General features: G+C 36.2%; 1 long non-coding RNA gene across 1 annotated transcript; it reads right to left on the reverse strand.

Moving 5' to 3' along the window:
• Window positions 1-15,345: 15,345 nt before the first annotated feature.
• On the reverse strand, window positions 15,346-17,494 carry LOC124447138. Its single transcript, XR_006948628.1, has 4 exons — window positions 17,215-17,494; window positions 16,798-16,887; window positions 16,306-16,469; window positions 15,346-16,064 (listed from the first exon to the last, which is right to left on the reverse strand). It is a non-coding gene; the product is annotated as an uncharacterized LOC124447138 (long non-coding RNA).
• Window positions 17,495-20,988: the final 3,494 nt, after the last annotated feature.

A 20,988-nucleotide genomic window follows, 5' to 3' on the forward strand; every position in this document is an offset into this window, starting at 1 on the left:
CCAACCCTTTATTAAGGGCTATTTTGTTAATTAACCACAGTAACTTCATACGTCGTTCTTGCTGAACACCTTCAGGTGAAGTAGGATCATCAATAATCTGTTATATATAAAAACATAATTTATCCATAGAATTATAGCAGAGTTACGATGGACAGATGAGAGTTATTAACGCTATAAAACTTAAATTCAATACATCGTATAAAGTACCTCAAATCCCTACGATTTCTCGTATCGAAAGGATTCTAAAGTAAAGATGAAAATTAAGATGAGAAATTTCGAAGAATTGAAACTAGAGAATTTTTCAACAAAAAAATGTTGAAAATACCTGTACTACCACAAGATTCTTCAATGCTTATGCTCTAAAATAATAGTAATAAAAACGACAATTTCAAAAAACATAAAAAAACTAAGTTTTTTGTAACATTGGAGAAAGATACAGGATGAACATGAAACCTTCTCAGAATACGATGGAACGAGACCATAACCATTTGATGTGAACTTATTCCTAACAACGTTTGCGTAATCCGTTAGCATACATTGAAAACTAACTTCTGGTTTAGGCGACGCTTTACTAGCAACCTCCTCAACGTCTTCAGGACATTTAACGTATACTGAACTGGTGTCAAAATGCTCAATGACGATGACCAACCACTGGCCATACCTAACATGTTACAACGAGAGATGTTTCTTGGATAGATCAAGGTTTTAGGAACTTCAGACAAGGGTTGTGTTGAGCTGAGAACTAAAAAAGAACAAATATGGATAGATGATGAAGTGGAGAACTAGAATAGAGGTTATAGAAGACACACTACGTATGCTCACTGGTGTTTCACAAGAGTATACATTACAGGATAACTATGGCTCCAACTAGTCTAAACAACTAGGTACATTTAAGCAATCCATCTTTCCCATGGTAAACACAGGTGTCAAAAAAACGTGATCAAATTACAAAATTCGTGCAATCAAATAGTCGAACATGGTATTGTATTTGTAGAAGAGAGCCAATAAAATAAAAAGATTCTCTTGGGGCATTTGTAAATATTAGTTTAGAAATACAGATCGACTAATTATAAAGGCAGAAGATGTAAGAGTGAATAAAAACCACTTCCCGTCAAATTAAAGGAAAGCTTGGATATGACATGCAATATGCACGTATAAAGTTGTAGAGAAAAATAAAAAACATTTTTAACGTTGTCACGGATATTACGAGTGCCGTAACAAAGTGTTGACGACTTTCACATGCATTTGTCAAAACAAGCTTAACGAGACAAAGAGCATGCCAAAAATATATGATGGAAAACTTGCTCAGCGCATCTACAAACAAAAATTTCAGAGCTCGCTCTGTCACAAATTAATTGAGAATCTGAGCATGCGTTGTCAACTCCAGAAACTCTCCACGCTCATGGTAACGACCAACTGGATGTACTAGTACCGATTTTGGAGTAATTAGCTCGCTCAGTCACACGTTTTAAGACAAATCATCTGCGCATGCGCAGTAACGATAACAATCATCCCACAACTTTCGTACGCCTTTAAATTTTGGTATATATATATAAAGCTAAAACTTCATATAGTAGATTTCAACTAGCAGTGGAAGCTGGGTGCGATATAGTATGCAGTGGCTTAGGGGCCCTCACTTCGGTGGCGACCCCACTCTCCCTGCGTACCCTGAGCAAAGCCTATCGCAGGTGATCTCAGGGTCTGATGGGCTTGCTATTGGCATCTCCCAATTAGGATAGCGTGGAGGGGCCGAAATCTCCTACCGAAACGTTAACATGCGGCGTTCTAGTGCCTTGCGCTTAAGAAGGTATCGGAAGCATGGATCGAAAACAGGTTTTTTTGCTTTCGAATTTTATCTTTTTGTTTTCTTCTCACAAAACAAACCAAGCAATGTTTCAATTAACTTCTTATGACCCTGTCTGATATTTATAAATAAAGACAACCTTAAACAAGTTTTATACCAATTTTATCGGTTTATATCTTTCTGATTCAACTCTCCCATTTACTGTTTCTATGTATCACGAGCAAACCATCCTTATGTTTCATGGAAAACAAACAAGGATTATGTGGTTCCCTTAGTTAACATGCGACGCTCTAGTGCTCAACTATCTCGGGGGGAGGCATGGACTTAAACAGGATTCTTTGGTTATCAAAATTTATCTTTTCTTTACAAGAATTCTTCTCATAAAAAACTAGAACGTCAAGGATACTTCAAAGGTTCAAAACTTTCTGCCTTTTGAACTTTAACAAACAAACACTAAGCATGTTTATACGTTTTTTACTTATTACCTTTTACAACGCAAATTTCTCATAACTCTCTCGTGATGAACGAGAGCCTCATTATACAATATGACTCTTTCATCATGAACGAACGCATCCATGGGCTTCACGAAAAAAAGGATTATGTACTTCGTTATAATAGTTTCTACAAAGATAATATTTATTAAGCTAAGAAATTTGAAAATATATAAATTTGAGTTATTGCAAATAACAAGTCGAGAATTCATTGATCATACTCATTCCAATTGGTCTGGAAGAACCATGACATTTATAATTTTGACCATCCAACCCTTTATCAAGGGCTATATTGTTAATTAACGACAGTAACTTCATACGTCGTTCTTGCTGAACACCTTCAGGTGAAGTAGGATCATCAATAATCTGTTATTTATAAAAACATAATTTATCCATAGAATTATAGCAAAGTTACAATGGACAGATGAGAGTTATTAACGCTATAAAATTGAAATTCAATATATCGTATAAAGTACCTCAAATCCCGACGATGTCTCGTATCGAAAGGATTCTAAAGTAAAGATGAAAATTAAGATGAGAAACTTCGAAGAATTGAAACTAGAGAATTTTTCAACAAAAAAATGTTGAAAATACCTGTACTACCACAAGATCTTCAATGTCTATGCTCTAAAATAATAGTCATAAAAACGACAATTTCAAAAAACATAAAAAAACTAAATATTTGTAACATTGGTGAAAGATACAGGATAAACATGAAACATCCTCAGACGACGATGGAACGAGACCATAACCATTTGATGTAAGCTTCTTCCTAACAACGTTTGCGTAATCCGTTAGCATACCATGAAAACTAACTTCTGGGTTAGGCGACGCTTTACTAGCAAACTCCTCAACGTCTTCAGGACATTTAACGTATACTGAACTGGTGTCAAAAGGCTCAATGACGATGACCAACCACTGGCCATACCTAACATGTTACCATGAGAGATCTTTCTTGGGTAGATCAAGGTTTTAGGAACTTCAGACAAGGGTTGTGTTGAGTTGGGTTGTGTAACGTTTCGGTAGGATATTTCGGCCCCTACACGCTATCCTACTTGGGAGATGCCAATAGCAAGCTTCCGCCCATCAGACCCTGAGATCACCTGCGATAGGCTTTGCTCAGGGAACGCAGGGAGAGTGCGGTCGCCACCGAAGTGAGGGCCCCTAAGCCACTGCATACTATATCGCACCCAGCTTCCACTGCTAGTTGAAATCTACTATATGAAGTTTTAGCTTTATATATATATACCAAAATTTAAAGGCGTACGAAAGTTGTGGGATGATTGTTATCGTTACTGCGCATGCGCAGATGATTTGTCTTAAAACGTGTGACTGAGCGAGCTAATTACTCCAAAATCGGTTCTAGTACATCCCGTTGGTCGTTACCACGAGCTTGGAGAGTTTGTGGAGTTGACAACGCATGCTCAGATTCTCAATTAATTTGTGACAGAGCTAGCTCTGAAATTTTTGCTTGTAGATGCGCTGAGCAAGTTTTACATCAGATATTTTTGGCATGCTCTTTGTCTACTTAAGCTTGTTTTTACAAATGCATGTGAAACTCGTCAACACTTTGTTACGGCACTTGTAATATCCGTGACAACGTTAAAAATGTTTTTTATTTTTCTCTACAACTTTATACGTGCATATTGCATGTCATATCCAAGCTTTCCTTTAATTTGACCGGAAATGGTTTTTATTCACTCTTACATCTTCTGCGTTTATAATTAGTCGATCTGTATTTCTAAACTAATATTTACAAATGCCCCAAGAGAATCTTTTTATTTTATTGGCTGTCTTCTACAAATACAATACCATGTCCGACTATTTGTTTGCACGAATTTTGTAATTTGATCACGTTTTTTTGACACGTGTGTTTACCATGGGAAAGATGGATTGCTGAAATGTACTTAGTTGTTTAGACTAGTTTGATCCATAGTTATCCTGCAATGTATACTCTTGTGAAACACCAGTGAGCATAGGTAGTGTGTCTTCTATAACCTCTATTTTTGTTCTCCACTTCATCATCTATCCAAATTTTTTCTTTTTTAGTTCTCAGCTCAACACAACCCTTGTCTGAAGTTCCTAAAACCTTGATCTACCCAAGAAAGATCTCTCATGGTAACATGTTAGGTATGGCCAGTGGTTGGTCATCGTCATTGAGCCTTTTGACACCAGTTCAGTATACGTTAAATGTCCTGAAGACGTTGAGGAGGTTGCTAGTAAAGCGTCGCCTAACCCAGAAGTTAGTTTTCATGGTATGCTAACGGATTACGCAAACGTTGTTAGGAAGAAGCTTACATCAAATGGTTATGGTCTCGTTCCATCGTCGTCTGAGGATGTTTCATGTTTATCCTGTATCTTTCACCAATGTTACAAATATTTAGTTTTTTTATGTTTTTTGAAATTGTCGTTTTTATGACTATTATTTTAGAGCATAGACATTGAAGATCTTGTGGTAGTACAGGTATTTTCAACATTTTTTTGTTGAAAAATTCTCTAGTTTCAATTCTTCGAAGTTTCTCATCTTAATTTTCATCTTTACTTTAGAATCCTTTCGATACGAGACATCGTCGGGATTTGAGGTACTTTATACGATATATTGAATTTCAATTTTATAGCGTTAATAACTCTCATCTGTCCATTGTAACTTTGCTATAATTCTATGGATAAATTATGTTTTTATAAATAACAGATTATTGATGATCCTACTTCACCTGAAGGTGTTCAGCAAGAACGACGTATGAAGTTACTGTCGTTAATTAACAATATAGCCCTTGATAAAGGGTTGGATGGTCAAAATTATAAATGTCATGGTTCTTCCAGACCAATTGGAATGAGTATGATCAATGAATTCTCGACTTGTTATTTGCAATAACTCAAATTTATATATTTTCAAATTTCTTAGCTTAATAAATATTATCTTTGTAGAAACTATTATAACGAAGTACATAATCCTTTTTTTCGTGAAGCCCATGGATGCGTTCGTTCATGATGAAAGAGTCATATTGTATAATGAGGCTCTCGTTCATCACGAGAGAGTTATGAGAAATTTGCGTTGTAAAAGGTAATAAGTAAAAAACGTATAAACATGCTTAGTGTTTGTTTAAGTTAAAGTTCAAAAAGGTAGAAAGTTTTTGAACCTTTGAAGTATCCTTGGACGTTCTAGTTTTTTTTATGAGAAGAATTCTTGTAAAGAAAAAGATAAATTTTGATAACCAAAGAATCCCGTTTTAAGTCCATGCCTCCCGATACCCCGAGATAGTTGAGCACTAGAGCGTCGCATGTTAACTAAGGGAACCACATAATCCTTGTTTGTTTTCCATGAAACATAAGGATGGTTTGCTCGTGATACATAGAAACAGTAAATGGGAGAGTTGAATCAGAAAGATATAAACCGATAAAATTGGTATAAAACTTGTTTAAGGTTGTCTTTATTTATAAATATCAGACAGGGTCATAAGAAGTTAATTGAAACATTGCTTGGTTTGTTTTGTGAGAAGAAAACAAAAAGATAAAATTCGAAAGCAAAAAAACCTGTTTTCGATCCATGCTTCCGATACCTTCTTAAGCGCAAGGCACTAGAACGCCGCATGTTAACGTTTCGGTAGGAGATTTCGGCCCCTCCACGCTATCCTAATTGGGAGATGCCAATAGCAAGCCCATCAGACCCTGAGATCACCTGCGATAGGCTTTGCTCAGGGTACGCAGGGAGAGTGGGGTCGCCACCGAAGTTAGGGCCCCTAAGCCACTGCATACTATATCGCACCCAGCTTCCACTGCTAGTTGAAATCTACTATATGAAGTTTTAGCTTTATATATATACCAAAATTTAAAGGCGTACGAAAGTTGTGGGATGATTGTTATCGTTACTGCGCATGCGCAGATGATTTGTCTTAAAACGTGTGACTGAGCGAGCTAATTACTCCAAAATCGGTTCTAGTACATCCCGTTGGTCGTTACCACGAGCTTGGAGAGTTTGTGGAGTTGACAACGCATGCTCAGATTCTCAATTAATTTGTGACAGAGCTAGCTCTGAAATTTTTGCTTGTAGATGCGCTGAGCAAGTTTTACATCAGATATTTTTGGCATGCTCTTTGTCTACTTAAGCTTGTTTTTACAAATGCATGTGAAACTCGTCAACACTTTGTTACGGCACTTGTAATATCCGTGACAACGTTAAAAATGTTTTTATTTTTCTCACATACGTGCATATTGCATGTCATATCCAAGCTTTCCTTTAATTTGATGGGAAATGGTTTTTATTCACTCTTACATCTTCTGCGTTTATAATTAGTCGATCTGTATTTCTAAACTAATATTTACAAATGCCCCAAGAGAATCTTTTTATTTTATTGGCTGTCTTCTACAAATACAATACCATGTCCGACTATTTGTTTGCACGAATTTTGTAATTTGATCACGTTTTTTTGACACGTGTGTTTACCATGGGAAAGATGGATTGCTGAAATGTACTTAGTTGTTTAGACTAGTTTGATCCATAGTTATCCTGCAATGTATACTCTTGTGAAACACCAGTGAGCATAGGTAGTGTGTCTTCTATAACCTCTATTTTTGTTCTCCACTTCATCATCTATCCAAATTTTTTCTTTTTTAGTTCTCAGCTCAACACAACCCTTGTCTGAAGTTCCTAAAACCTTGATCTACCCAAAAAAGATCTCTCGTGGTGACATGTTAGGTATGGCCAGTGGTTGGTCATCGTCATTGAGCCTTGTGACACCAGTTCAGTATACGTTAAATGTCCTGAAGACGTTGAGGAGGTTGCTAGTAAAGCGTCACCTAAGCCAGAATTAATTTTCATGGTATGCTAACGGATTACGCAAACGTTGTTAGGAACAAGCTCACATCAAATGGTTATGGTCTCGTTCCATCGTCGTGTGAGGAAGTTTCATGTTTATCCTGTATCTTTCACCAATAATACAAATACTTAGTTTTTTTATGTTTTTTGAAATTGTCGTTTTAATGACTATTATTTTAGAGCATAGACATTGAAGAATCTTGTGGTAGTACAGGTATTTTCAACATTTTTTTGTTGAAAAATTCTCTAGTTTCAATTCGAAATTTCTCATCTTAATTTTCATCTTTACTTTAGAATACTTTCGATACGAGAAATCGTCGGATTTGAGGTACTTTATACGATATACTGAATTTAAATTTTATAGCGTTAATAACTCTCATCTGTCCATCGTAACTTTGCTATAATTCTATGGATAAATTATGTTTTATATATAACAGATTATTGATGATCCTACTTCACCTGAAGGTGTTCAGCAAGAACGACGTATGTTATTTAACAATAAAGCCCTTATAAAAGGTTGATGGTCAAATTATAAATGTCATGGTTCTTCCAGACCAATTGGAATGAGTATGATCAATGAATTCTCGACTTGTTATTTGCTAATAACTCAATATATTTATTTTAAATTTCTTAGCTTAATAAATATAATCCTTTGTAGAAACTATTATAACAAAGTACAAAATCCCTTTTTTCCGTGAAGCCCATGGATGCGTTCATTATGATGAAAGAGTCATATTGTATAAGGAGGCTCTCGTTCATCACGAGAGTTATGAGAAAGTTACGTTGTAAAAGGTAATAAGTAAAAACGTATAAACATGCTTAGTGTTTGTTTGTTAAAGTTCAAAAGGCAGAAATTTTTGAACCTTTAGTATCCTTGGACGTTCTAGTTTTTTATGAGAAAGAATTCTTGTAAAAGAAGCCTTGAAACCAAACAATCCTGTTTTCGGTTGATGCCTGCCGATACCGAGATGGTTGAGCACTAGAGCGTCGCATGTTAACTAAGGGAACCACATAATCCTTGTTTGTTTTCCATGAAACATATGGATGGTTTGCTCTTACATGAGAAACAGTAAATGGGAGAGTTAAATCAGAAAGATATAAACCGATAATTGATATAAAACTTGTTTAAGGTTGTTTATTTATAAGTGTCAGACAGGGTCATAGAATTTAATTGAAACATTGCTTGGTTTGTTTTATGAGAAGAAAACAAAGATAAAATTCGAAAGCAAACCCCGTTTTCGGTCCATGCTCCCGATACCTTCTTAAGCGCAAGGCACTAGAACGCCGCATGTTAACGTTTCAGAATATTTCGGCCCTACACGCTATCCTACTTAGGAGATGCCAATAGCAAGCTTCCGCACATCAGATCCGAGATCACCTGCGATAGGTTGCTCAGGGTACGCAGTGCGGTCGCCACCGAAGTGAGGGCCCCTAATCCACTGCATACTACGTCACCCAGCTTCCACTGCTAGTCGAAATCTACTATATGAAGTTTTAGCTTTATATATATACCAAAATTGGCGTAATTGTGATTGTTATCGCCTGCGCGCGCAGATGATTTGTCTTAAAACGGTGGACTGAGCGAGCTAATTATCATAATCGGTACTTAGTACATCCAGTTGGTCGTTACCAGCTTTGAGAGTTTGTGGAGTTGACAACGCATGCCTTCAGATTCTCACTTAATTGTGATAGAGCGAATCTGAAATTTTTGCTTGTAGATGTGCTGCCGCTTGAGCAACATCATATATTTTGGCATGCTCTTTTTATTCACTTGTTTTCCATGTGAAAACGTCAACACTTTGTTACGGCACTCAATATCCGTGACAACCAAAATGTTTTTTATTCTTCCCAACCATACCGCATATTGTATGTCATATCCAAGCTTTCCTTTATCGGAGGAATGACTGAGCGAGCTAATTATCCAAAAAATGGTCATCCTCAATGCATAATGACAGACCTAGCATCGTTCGCTTAAACACCTTCAGGTGAATTAGGACTAATAATCGTATATAAAAACATAATTTATCCATAGAAAAAGTTACGACAGACAGAGCATAATGAATCCGAAATTAGAAGCATATAACGATTCCTTAATCCGATGATTTTCAGTAAAGATTAAAAGTAAAGATGAAAATTCGGACTATTGAACCAAGAATTTTTTAAACAAAATGTTGAAAATACCTGTTACAAGATTCTTCAATGTTTATTCTCTCAAGAGTCATAAAACGACAATTTCAAAACATAAAAACTAAGTATTTGTAACATTGGTGAAATACAGGAAAACATGAAACATCCTAGACGACGATGGAACGAGAACCATAACCATTTGATGAGCTTCTTCTAACAACGTTTTAATCCGTTATACCATGAAACTAACCATGAAGACGCTACTAGCAACCTCCTTAACGTCTTCGACATTACCATACTGAACCTGGGGTAAGGCTCAATGACGATGACCAACCACTGGCCATACCTAACATGTTACCACGAGAGATCTTTCTTTAGATCAAGGTTTTAGGAACTCTCGACAAGGGCTGTAGAGCTGAGAACCAAAAAGAACAAATATGGATAGATGATATGGAGAACAAGAATAGAGTTTATAGAGACATCTACGTATGCTCACTTGTGTTTAAGAGAGCATACATTACGATAACTATGGCTCAACTAGTTAAACAACTAGTACATTTAAGCAATCCATCTTTCCCACAAACAACGCCAAAAACGTGATCAAATACATTCCAGCAATCAAATAATCGGACATGGTATTGTATTGTAGAAGAGAGCCAACAAAAAGATTTCTTGAAGCATTAAATTTTAGTTTAGAAATACAGGTCCTAATTATAAAGCAGAAGATGTAAGAGTGAATAAAACCATTTCCCACAAAAAAGTTTACCATGCAAAAGCCAGAGAAGAAAACATTTTAACGTTGTCACGGATATTACTTATGCCAACAGTTGACGAGCCACATGCATTTGTCAAAACAAGCTTAAGTAGACAAAGAGCATGCAAAAATATGATGGAAAACTTGCTCAACTTGTTTCAGGCTTGCATTACTTGTCATTAAGAGATAGTTACTACACAAACCTCCTGCCCATAGGCAAGACTGGATGTCAGTACGATTTTGAGTAACAGCCCGATCAGTCATATTTAAGACGAACACTATACAATCATCGACACTTTGTACGCCTTGGCATAAAGTTAAAACAGATCACCGGCAAGCCGCGATGCGCAGGGCCTTCATTTGCATATTCACTCCCCTGCACCCTGAGCAAAGCCATCGCAGATTCGTTCGACGAAGTTATTGCAGCCTCTGGCAGGCGTAGCCGAAATATCCTGCCTTATGTAGTTCTAGTGTCGACAAGGTATGGAGCAACCGAAACGGTTGACTTTGCTTTGTTTTCTTTCATAAAACAACCAGCAATGCACCACTAACCTACACCGCCCTATAATAGGCCCCTGCATCATTTTTCGGTTTTATAGCTCTGACCATGTCGAGCAAACCATAATCAAAGCAACATTATGCGTTTCATCAAACAACAATGTTCGCATCGTCCGTCGGATTGTTTGTACTTGTTCATAAGAATTCTTCCTCATAAAAAATGATTGCCTGTACTTGCCTTGAACTTTGACCAAACAAACGAGCCAAAGCAGTTTATACGTTTTTTTCATTACCTTCTCAAACTTTCATATCCTGATGAAACAGCCTCTTGATATGACTTTCATCGAACGAACACATCCGGGCATAACCCTTTTCGTGAAGCCCATGGATGCGTTCGTTCATGATGAAAGAGTCATATTATATGAGGCTCTCGTTCATCACGAGAGTTATGAGAAATTTGCGTTGTAAAGGTAATAAGTAAAAACGTATAAACATGTTTAGTGTTTGTTTAAGTTAAAGTTCAAAAAGGCAGAAATTTTTGAACCTTGAAGTATCCTTGACGTTCTATTTTTTATGAGAAGAATTTTGTAAAAAAGACAAATTTTGGAAACCAAACAATCCTGTTTTCGGTTGATGCCTGCCGATACCCCGAGATGGTTGAGCACTAGAGCGTCGCATTTAACTAAGGGAACCACATAATCCTTGTTTGTTTTCCATGAAACATATGGATGGTTTGTTCTGATACATGAGAAACAGTAAATGGGAGAGTTAAATCAGAAAGATATAAACCGATAAAATTGATATAAAACTTGTTTAAGGTTGTCTTTATTTATAAGTGTCAGACAGGGTCATAAGAATTTAATTGAAACATTGCTTGGTTTGTTTTATGAGAAGAAAACAAAAGATAAAATTCGAAAGCAAAACCCCGTTTTCGGTCCATGCTTCCCGATACCTTCTAAGCGCACGGCACTAGAACGCCGCATGTTAACGTTTCGGGGATATTTCGGCCCCACACGCTATCCTAATGCCAATAGCAAGCTTCCGCCCATCAGACCCTGAGATCACCTGCGATAGGCTTTGCTCAGCGTACGCAGGGAGAGTGCGGTCGCCACCGAAGTGAGGGCCCCTAATCCACTGCATACTATATCGCACCCAGCTTCCACTGCTAGTTGAAATCTACTATATGAAGTTTTAGCTTTATATATATATACCAAAATTTAAAGGCGTACGAAAGTTGTGGGATGATTGTTATCGTTACTGCGCATGCGCAGATGATTTGTCTTAAAACGTGTGACTGAGCGAGCTAATTACTCCATAATCGGTACTAGTACATCCAGCTGGTCGTTACCATGAGTTTGGAGAGTTTGTGGAGTTGACAACGCATGCTCAGATTCTCAATTAATTTGTGACATAGCGAGCTCTGAAATTTTTTCTTGTAGATGCAAGCAAGCTGAAGCAAGTTGAGCAAGTTTTCCATCATATATTTTTGGCATGCTCTTTGTCTAGTTAAGCTTATTTTGACAAATGCATGTGAAACTCGTCAACACTTTGTTACGGCACTCGTAATATCCGTGACAACGTTAAAAATGTTTTTTATTTTTCTCTACAACTTTATACATGCATATTGCATGTCATATCCAAGCTTTCCTTTAATTTGACGGGAAATGGTTTTTATTCACTCTTACATCTTCTGCCTTTATAATTAGTCGATATGTATTTCTAAACTAATATTTACAAATGCCGCAAGAGAATCTTTTTCTTTTATTTGCTCTCTTCTACAAATACAATACCATGTCCGACTATTTGATTGCACGAATTTTGTAATTTGATCACGTTTTTTTGACACGTGTGTTTACCATGGGAAAGATGGATTGCTTAAATGTACCTAGTTGTTTAGACTAGTTGGAGCCATAGTTATTCTATAATATATACTCTTGTGAAACACCAGTGAGCATACGTAGTGTGTCTTCTATAACCTCTATTCCTGTTCTCCACTTCATCATCTATCCATATTTGTTCTTTTTTAGTTCTCAGCTCAACACAACCTTGTCTGAAGTTCTTAAAACCTTGATCTACCCAAGAAAGATCTCTCGTGATAACATGTTAGGTATGGCCAGTGGTTGGTCATCGTCATTGAGCCTTTTGACACCAGTTGAGTATACATTAAATGTCCTGAAGACGTTGAGGAGGTTGCTAGCAAAGCGTCGCCTAAACCAGAAGTTATTTTTCATGGTATGCTAACGGATTACGCAAACGTTGTTAGGAAGAAGCTCACATCAAATGGTTATGGTCTCGTTCCATCGTCGTCTGAGGATGTTTCATGTTTATCCTGTATCTTTCACCAATGTTACAAATACTTAGTTTTTTTATGTTTTTTGAAATTGTCGTTTTTATGACTATTATTTTAGAGCATAGACATTGAAGAATGTTGTGGTAGTACAGGTATTTTCAACATTTTTTTGTTGAAAAATTCTCTAGTTTCAATTCTTCGAAATTTCTCATCTTAATTTTCATCTTTACTTTAGAATCCTTTCGATACGAGAAATCGTCGGGATTTGAGGTACTTTATACGATATACTGAATTTAAATTTTATAGCGTAAATAACTCTCATCTGTCCATTGTAACTTTGCTATAATTCTATGCATAAATTATGTTTTTATATATAACAGATTATTGATTATCCTACTTCACCTGAAGGTGTTCAGCAAGAACGACGTATGAAGTTACTGTCGTTAATTAACAATATAGCCCTTGATAAAGGGTTGGATGGTCAAAATTATAAATGTCATGGTTCTTCCAGACCAATTGGAATGAGTATGATCGTCTCAGGACCTGAAAAAATCAGGTGACTCAACGGGATTCGAACCCATGACCTCTGCGGTGCCGGTGCAGTGCTCTGACCAACTGAGCTATGAAGTGAGCTACTTCAATAATGTTCAATAATACGACATTCCTTTCAAGAGAAAACATGAGCCCAACAATATTGACCTGCTCACCACTGTGAGACTTCATAGGTCAGTTGGTCAGAGCACTGCACCGGCACCGCAGAGGTCATGAGTTCGAATCCCGTTGAGTCACGTGATTTTTTCAGGTCCTGAGACGATTGCTTAAATTGTCCAGCAAAGTGCGAAGATCATATCTTCATTTAAGTACTCTAATTTCCTTGCCCAATACATTCCAACACCATCAAACCAGTTGCCTGTAAGCCACATGTCTTTGTCTTTTGTGTTCAGGTCCTTCTTCAGCTCTTGAACCATAGTGCTGTTTGCACTCACTCCATGCCAGTCGTAATACCCAATAATTTAAACAAAAATTTCGAAAAACAGGATTATCTGTAATACAGTCGGGAGTATCTATTCCCTCAAATTGTGCTGAGTCTTCGTTCATTGCTACAACAGCTGAACTTCGTCGGAGTCGTCCATAGGCTCGTCGCTAGAGTCTGTTTCAATCGGCTCATAAGCATATGGTTGAATCATGTTTTGATCGTTAATCATTTCTTCGTAGTTTGAAACACTGCTTCCAGAATAATTACTAGAGGAATCGTTTGAGTAATCCGTATCCATTGCGCAAAATAATTTAAAAACTTAGGAAATAAAATGCAAAGATGAATATGCCTATGCGTAATTTCTACTTTTGCTAGTATATTTTGTCTAATGTTGACAACGATCACCGCGCAGTGACGTCACGACGAAAAACCACTGCTGGACTGCGGCTTCGCTTGCATGTAAACAATGGCGATCGAACAAGAGGCAAAAATACACACATTTAAGGCATTATTTCTCGAGTTAAACTTGAATTGGAAACCTAGGATTTCGTGAGAGAGGTAAGAACAATATACACTTTCATATGAGCGAAAGTTGTGTTAAAGTCTGACTACCCCTTTAAAAATTGTCGAATAAAGTGCGAAGATCATATCTTCATCTAATTTCAAACACCGCACTGCATAAAACATTCATAAAAAATATTTTCATTGAAAAAGGAAAAAATATATAAAAGTGCATGGAGTTAACAAAAGAAAATGTACCTGGGTAAGGTCTCATCATATTAACATGAAGAGGAAAAGCAGCATCGCCAAAAAATACATAAGGTAATGTAAGTTTACTACCAGGTGCATCCTCTGGCAAGGGCAAACCAAGTTGTCCATTTAATAGCTGCTCCCCAAATTTGCTTTCTTGGAAAACCCCCCATCACTTTGCCTTCCATATGCACCTACATCTACCATTAGAAAGCGATAGCAAGCATCACATACAGCCATTAGTACAACAGAATGAGTTCCTTTATAATTAAAGAAATCACTTCCAGAAAGAGGAGGTGCTCTACTCCCCCCCCTGAAAATGAGTTTTATCATAGTTTCATATTTTCATGAATTGTAATTCATGCATTTGAAGACATTTTCCGTATCAAAAAGAACTTTTACAAAAATAAGGATTCTACCCCCTTGAAAATGATTTTATCATAGTTCCAAATTTTCATCAAAAGGCTATAATTAATGCATTTGAACACATTTTCCAATGAAAACCATAGAACACCATTAAAAAAGAAATTAACAACAGAATGAAATACATGGCTGCGTTGCCGACGAAGGTAGCACAAATCTGGACTTTACAGTTATTGCTTGGTTGCATTTAACCATAGAATGCTTCTCTCCATTGCAGTCGCTTTCATTGTCCAAGAAATTATGTCGCTCAGCTGAGCTGGAGAAACTTCATGATGTGAATAATAAAGAATGCAAACTGCTTGCTCAAAGATGGCTTTCGGAGGAATGCGCGCAAGCAGTGATGACTTTTTTACAACGCATATCAAAAATATATTTGAAACATAAAGTTAATTCCTGTTTATGAAATCTTCGATGTATTTTCTTTCTGTGTATTTTATTCAGTTTGATAAAAACCATTTACACCAAAGTGTTAAGCGTACAAAAGCACTTGGGAAAATATCTACTTGATGTCACGTGACAATACGTTAATTAATTACACTTATTTTTAAACAACTGCATCATTTTTCAACAAATGCGCAAGAAAATAAGGTTATTGCGACTAAGAAGTCCGTTACGCCAGCAGTAAACACTGAAGTCTCAATGACTTCGACGATACAGAACGAGTGTTCGAAATTTTCCAGCTAAATTTTTTTTTCTATGTTTTGGAACTTGATTTAAAACGCAATTTTTTCCTCCAAAGTAAAGATTTTAAAAATCGTGGTTAAATGAACGAATATGTTTTGTTATTCAACTCAAGTTACGAATGATTTACACAAACAACGCTACAAATTCCGCTGCGTAAAGGTTACAAACGGATCATTAGGAATACAATTTCCGCTGCGTAACGGTTACAAACGGATCATTGGGACACACTATCCTATTTGTACAATAAATATTAGCACGAGCCATAAGTCTGATCGCAAGTATACCTGGATGGTAAGTCATTCCTGTAAGCTCGTCCACCATCAACTTACGATGCAATCCACAATATCATCGTTGCTGATGTACTTTTGAAACAAATCGCATTCCTCGTGATTTTTAAACTCAAGTTCTTCATATTACTGCTGACCATCAACGTCTTTGTGTCTCGCAGGCACTACAATATTAAATATGCTGCTTTACTATTTGTTGACATGGATTTGCTAAAAGTTCGAAACTGTAAATATTTTCATAATCTGCGACGCGAACGTCCATGAACAACAATAGAAATTTATTGCATTTTCAAAGGTCCCGTGTCCAGTCCCTCTCCCTCCAGTTGCTAAGCTCCGCTCATCCCCACTCCTTCCTCTTACCAATAGTGCCCAATCTCTCTCCCTCGTAAAAATAGACACACAAACCTGTCTAGAAACTAGTGAAAATCTCAGCATACGTTAATTGAGTTCCTCCTCCAAATGTTTGAAAGATAAAATTTCTGCGACAATTCCGCGTTCCTTTGCCATGTAGCAGTCGAGTTTCGTGCTGCATAGAATAACAGACAAGGCCTGATTTAAAGGAAATTCACCTTAAGACAAAATGAAAATTTTTTATAGCATCTCGGTTTTTTCATAAAAAAAATAATGTTTCACGATACACTTTTTTTGAGGAGGGGAGAGGGAGTGAAGCATTTTGGGGAACTTAGATAAAGCTATTCGTAGTTTTAATTACTTTTCAATCTCACATTTAATTTTTAACACCTCAGAACATAACACATCCTCTCAGGTTCAAGAAAAGAAAACATTTTAATTTTTATATAAAGTGATCAATAGGCGTGGATACAACTCAAATACATAACATGGCAAAATATGACCTAGTGCCCAGGCCTCCGTTTAATATAAACAAATCACTTGTACCTGTGAACGACCATATAAATGAGGTAAAGTTAGAGAGCAACATCCAACTGGAGGATGACCCCACTCCACAAACTTCGTTTGAAAAGTTGCCTTTAAAAAAACACGACGAATATGTCAACTGAAATAAAAATTACGTAATGTAGTACTGAGGAATCACTAGAGGGGTGAACAAAGTACTCTATTATATTAAGGGGTGCGGGTAAAGAGGGAAGTATGGAGGTAAAGGAAACTTCGTAGGTCGTATTTATTGCAGGTCTACACAACAATCTGAATAATCTGCACCTCTATGCAATTAACGGCATAAATGTGCCATTCAATAAACAAACCAAAAATCAGTACCATCAATAAAAAACCATTGAGATTTTCACAAGAACAATAGAGATAAATCAAGAGGCCTATAATCATTTATCACAAAACCTTTTCTATTGATGATGTCGGCTATAACCAAACTTTTTCTATCTTCTTTTGTAGCTACTTCATTCCTTTATATACGCAACTTCCAGCAAAGGGAAAGGGACCACTTCAATACCCCAGTTATATCATCACATAAAGAATGTTTAGTGCAGAGTAGATCTTCTGTGAGTATCAGTTGACCACCTTCAGGTGGGCTCATATAATAATAGGGCCCATCATCATTATATGAACAAACAACTGACATCCACAAAGAATCCAAACTACAAATAAACATTCTTGGCCATGAATCACCATGATACATGAGCAATGAAAAACTAGTAAGAGTAATTGAAGTGAATGACAGAGGTGGTAAAGGGACTTTCACAACTCCATCCATGTGGGATCTACAATGTGAGAAAATATGAAATAATGATATGCAAAGTTACAATGCATCAGCAAATTTAATTTGTCATGAAATCTCATGCATTTCTTTCATATTATATTACATTGACTCCCAAAGACTATAGTTCCTGCACTTAACACCATAAGACTAGAGTTCATGAACATAACTCCGGACTGTTATAGTCTATGCCCCTTAATCACAAATATTATAATGAATCCACCTAACTCACTAACACTATACTTCCTGCATCTAAGTCATAAACACTATAATTCACACAATTAGCCGGCAAACACTATATTTCATGCACCTCACACTCAAAAACTATAGTTTATGCACACAACTCCAAAGATTACATTTCACACACCTAAGTACCAATAATTAAATACAATAGATTTTTAAGAGATGACTTTTATCACAATATCTCTTTAGACGTATTTCTGACGCTAGCAAACGTGAAAATCAAGTTGTTAGTGATTATATCTGCTAAATATGATTGAAGAAAAACATCGAGCCAAGAATAATCTAAAGATATAGAAACATAACATAAACTTACCACATCGCTTTCAATTTCATTGATAATGGCTTCTTCACCAAATTTCAACGAACGAATTTTGACCTTGCCTAAATGTAAAAGGAGTAATGTTGCAAAGGAAGCAAAGCGAGAAATGTCCGACGTCAATACATCTCACATTCAAAATATACTTTTCACGTTTTTCAGCCAAAGCCGCGTGTCGCTTTTCACGACACACTTTACGAGAACGGAATCGTAACCTTCAATGCAACAAGCCACTAGCCAGCATATAATTACTAGAGAAAGCATGGTTTTTACATATGTAAAAAATTGACGCTCAATATTCAAAAGCATATTGAAAGGAAAACCGAATAATAAATTATTATGGGAAAACTGAAAATGTTACCGATACATAGGCATTTTTGAAAATCATTGTCCGTTGCCTGGCCGTTATTTTGAGCCCTGCTCTTCTTGCTTAGTTATCTCAATTTTTGACAATCACATTCCAAATTTACTTTACACGTTTTTCTGCCAAAGCTGCGAGTCGCTCTTTCTTGTCTTCATCTCATCAAGCAAACATTAATTATAATTTTGAAAACAGCAATTCTTGGTTTTCATGTGTGTCTTAAGGGAATAACAAACAAAGAAAGGGCATCCACCATGTCGCCTAACAGCAAAGGGAATCCAATGATATTATTTTGTAAGAAGTCCATCAGCATGATGCATATGAAAACCACAAATACTTTCCATAAACTAAAAAATTCACAGTTTGAAAACGGATCGCTTTCTTCTATGCCAATTGCATGTTAAAAGTTCATTGCCAATGGCTGCTTCCTCAAACTAAATATAAAAAGTGTTATGTTCAAAGGAAGCAAAATGAGACACGTGGGAAGTCATTATCTCACAGTCCAAATTTACTTTAATTTACATCGATATGATGCAAACTGTAGAGACAACGACACTTATCACTTTATTATAAAACACGTGTTATATAGACAAAAGAAACAGCCACCATGGGGTTGCTGCAAAACTGCAATGTCAATTTAAATTTTATTGCAAAACCAATCAAATTCATTCATACACATTACACTAGTTTAAATTCATAAAAAAAATTTAAAATTTTCGATTCTTGCCACGCCTTAACAGCTTTCTCTAATCTCCCAAGTTGACTTTTTATAAAGCATTGATATGTGGTTAATCTCTTTTACCGCGAATTTTGTTGTAGATGGACAACTTTTCGGATTAGACAGAATATTTCACAATAAAAAAACCGTCTGTGAAAAACTATACTTTTAAAATTATAGCTGTTCATTCCTTTTTATGCAAGAGAAATTGCAAGTTATTAGTAGCCTTACAGATCTTTCTCAATCAGTAAACCATAAATTTTCTTTTACTGCTCAACATTCTATTAAAAAAAAGGTAAAAGTTGTGCGAACAGGAAGCGGTTTTAGTTTATGTTCTTAAGCCATGAAAACCGCATGAAATCTTTGTGACTATCTATAACCATCTTCACACGTTTCTCAAGATCACATTCAGTTTCAGTTCCAAAATTTATATTTTTCTCGTTATTATAAAGCATCTTGTAAGTTGCGCTATTCATAACAGCTTAGCTTTCCGCTAATAAATAAGTGATAATGAGCAAAGTACATACAACATGTGGCTTTCAGCTTCGTAAACATTATTCTTCGTTTGTGGCGTTGACAAAACTACAACGAGAATTTCTTCTTTTAAAGTACATATTATTACTCCATAAATCTATTTATTGAGGCTTAAATAATCGCAATGATTGTACTATCTTGAAGCAATTGAATGAAAATTGATGAGAGACTTGCGGCTTCTTGCGAGATGCGGCCCCTTGTTGCAGAGTATTTGTCCTTTGTTGAATCTTTCAAAAGGTTTTGAATAAACGGAACTTTTAATGAACTGAACCAGCAGCTGGTGGAAATGTCGAAGAAAATCTTGATAAACCTTTGAATAAATGGCTGGTCATGGTTAGAAGAGGTAGTCTATTGAATGGGTATGACTGGTAATTGTTAGAGAAAAACCATTGAATAAATGGCTGGTTATGGTTAGAAGAGGTGGTCTATTGTTCGAGCATGATTTTCTAGTTGTTAACAACAAACCTTTGGGGTCAAAGCATTGTATTTATCAGGCCTGTTCATTGTGATTGTCCTCAAACCGCCATCAGTAGAGACAAGAATATTTTCAAACTCATTTGATGTATTAATGTCTTTGTTGGGTTGGCTGTTGGTCTTGGATTCTTGTCCTGAAGTTACATTTAAGAAATATTGAATAAATTTGCAATAACTGTTTTGGACTAAACAGCCCAAAAGTGTAAGAGATTTAGTTCAAAGTGGTTTCATCTCCTTAATGAATGACTAAGGTGTTTCATTTGCATGTCAAACCTTTTTAACAATATTTAACTTTAATAACTGTAGACATATAAAGGGAATATGGTGATCGAGTAAGAGAGATTGAATATGCTGCTTTTACAGCACTGGTTTTTTCAACATCAAGTGGTATGGGGAAAGAGATGGCAATTGCTTATAAGCGGCTAGCTGATCTGCTGGCACAAAAGAGAAAGCTGCAATATGGCATCAGGCTAGCGTGGATGCGTTGTAAACTGTCTTTCGCACTGATTAGGTCAGCAATTACTGCGATACGAGGAAGTCGATCTGAATCAACTCGCAAACATACTTTAAATATTGACCTAGGTTATTGGGAAAGTTGTCTTTACACTTGACTGTCCCTTTATCATGGATATTTTAAACATTGATGTTAGTTATCTTTGATTTAGTTTTTAACATTTATATTTGTATGTTGTAGTTTATAATTTTAATTAAATTTTAATTTTTTCTTTTTTTTAATCAAAATCGTGATTAAA

Source organism: Xenia sp. Carnegie-2017, unplaced genomic scaffold, assembly GCF_021976095.1.
Source record: "Xenia sp. Carnegie-2017 unplaced genomic scaffold, XeniaSp_v1 HiC_scaffold_22, whole genome shotgun sequence".
Lineage (NCBI taxonomy): Eukaryota > Metazoa > Cnidaria > Anthozoa > Malacalcyonacea > Xeniidae > Xenia > Xenia sp. Carnegie-2017.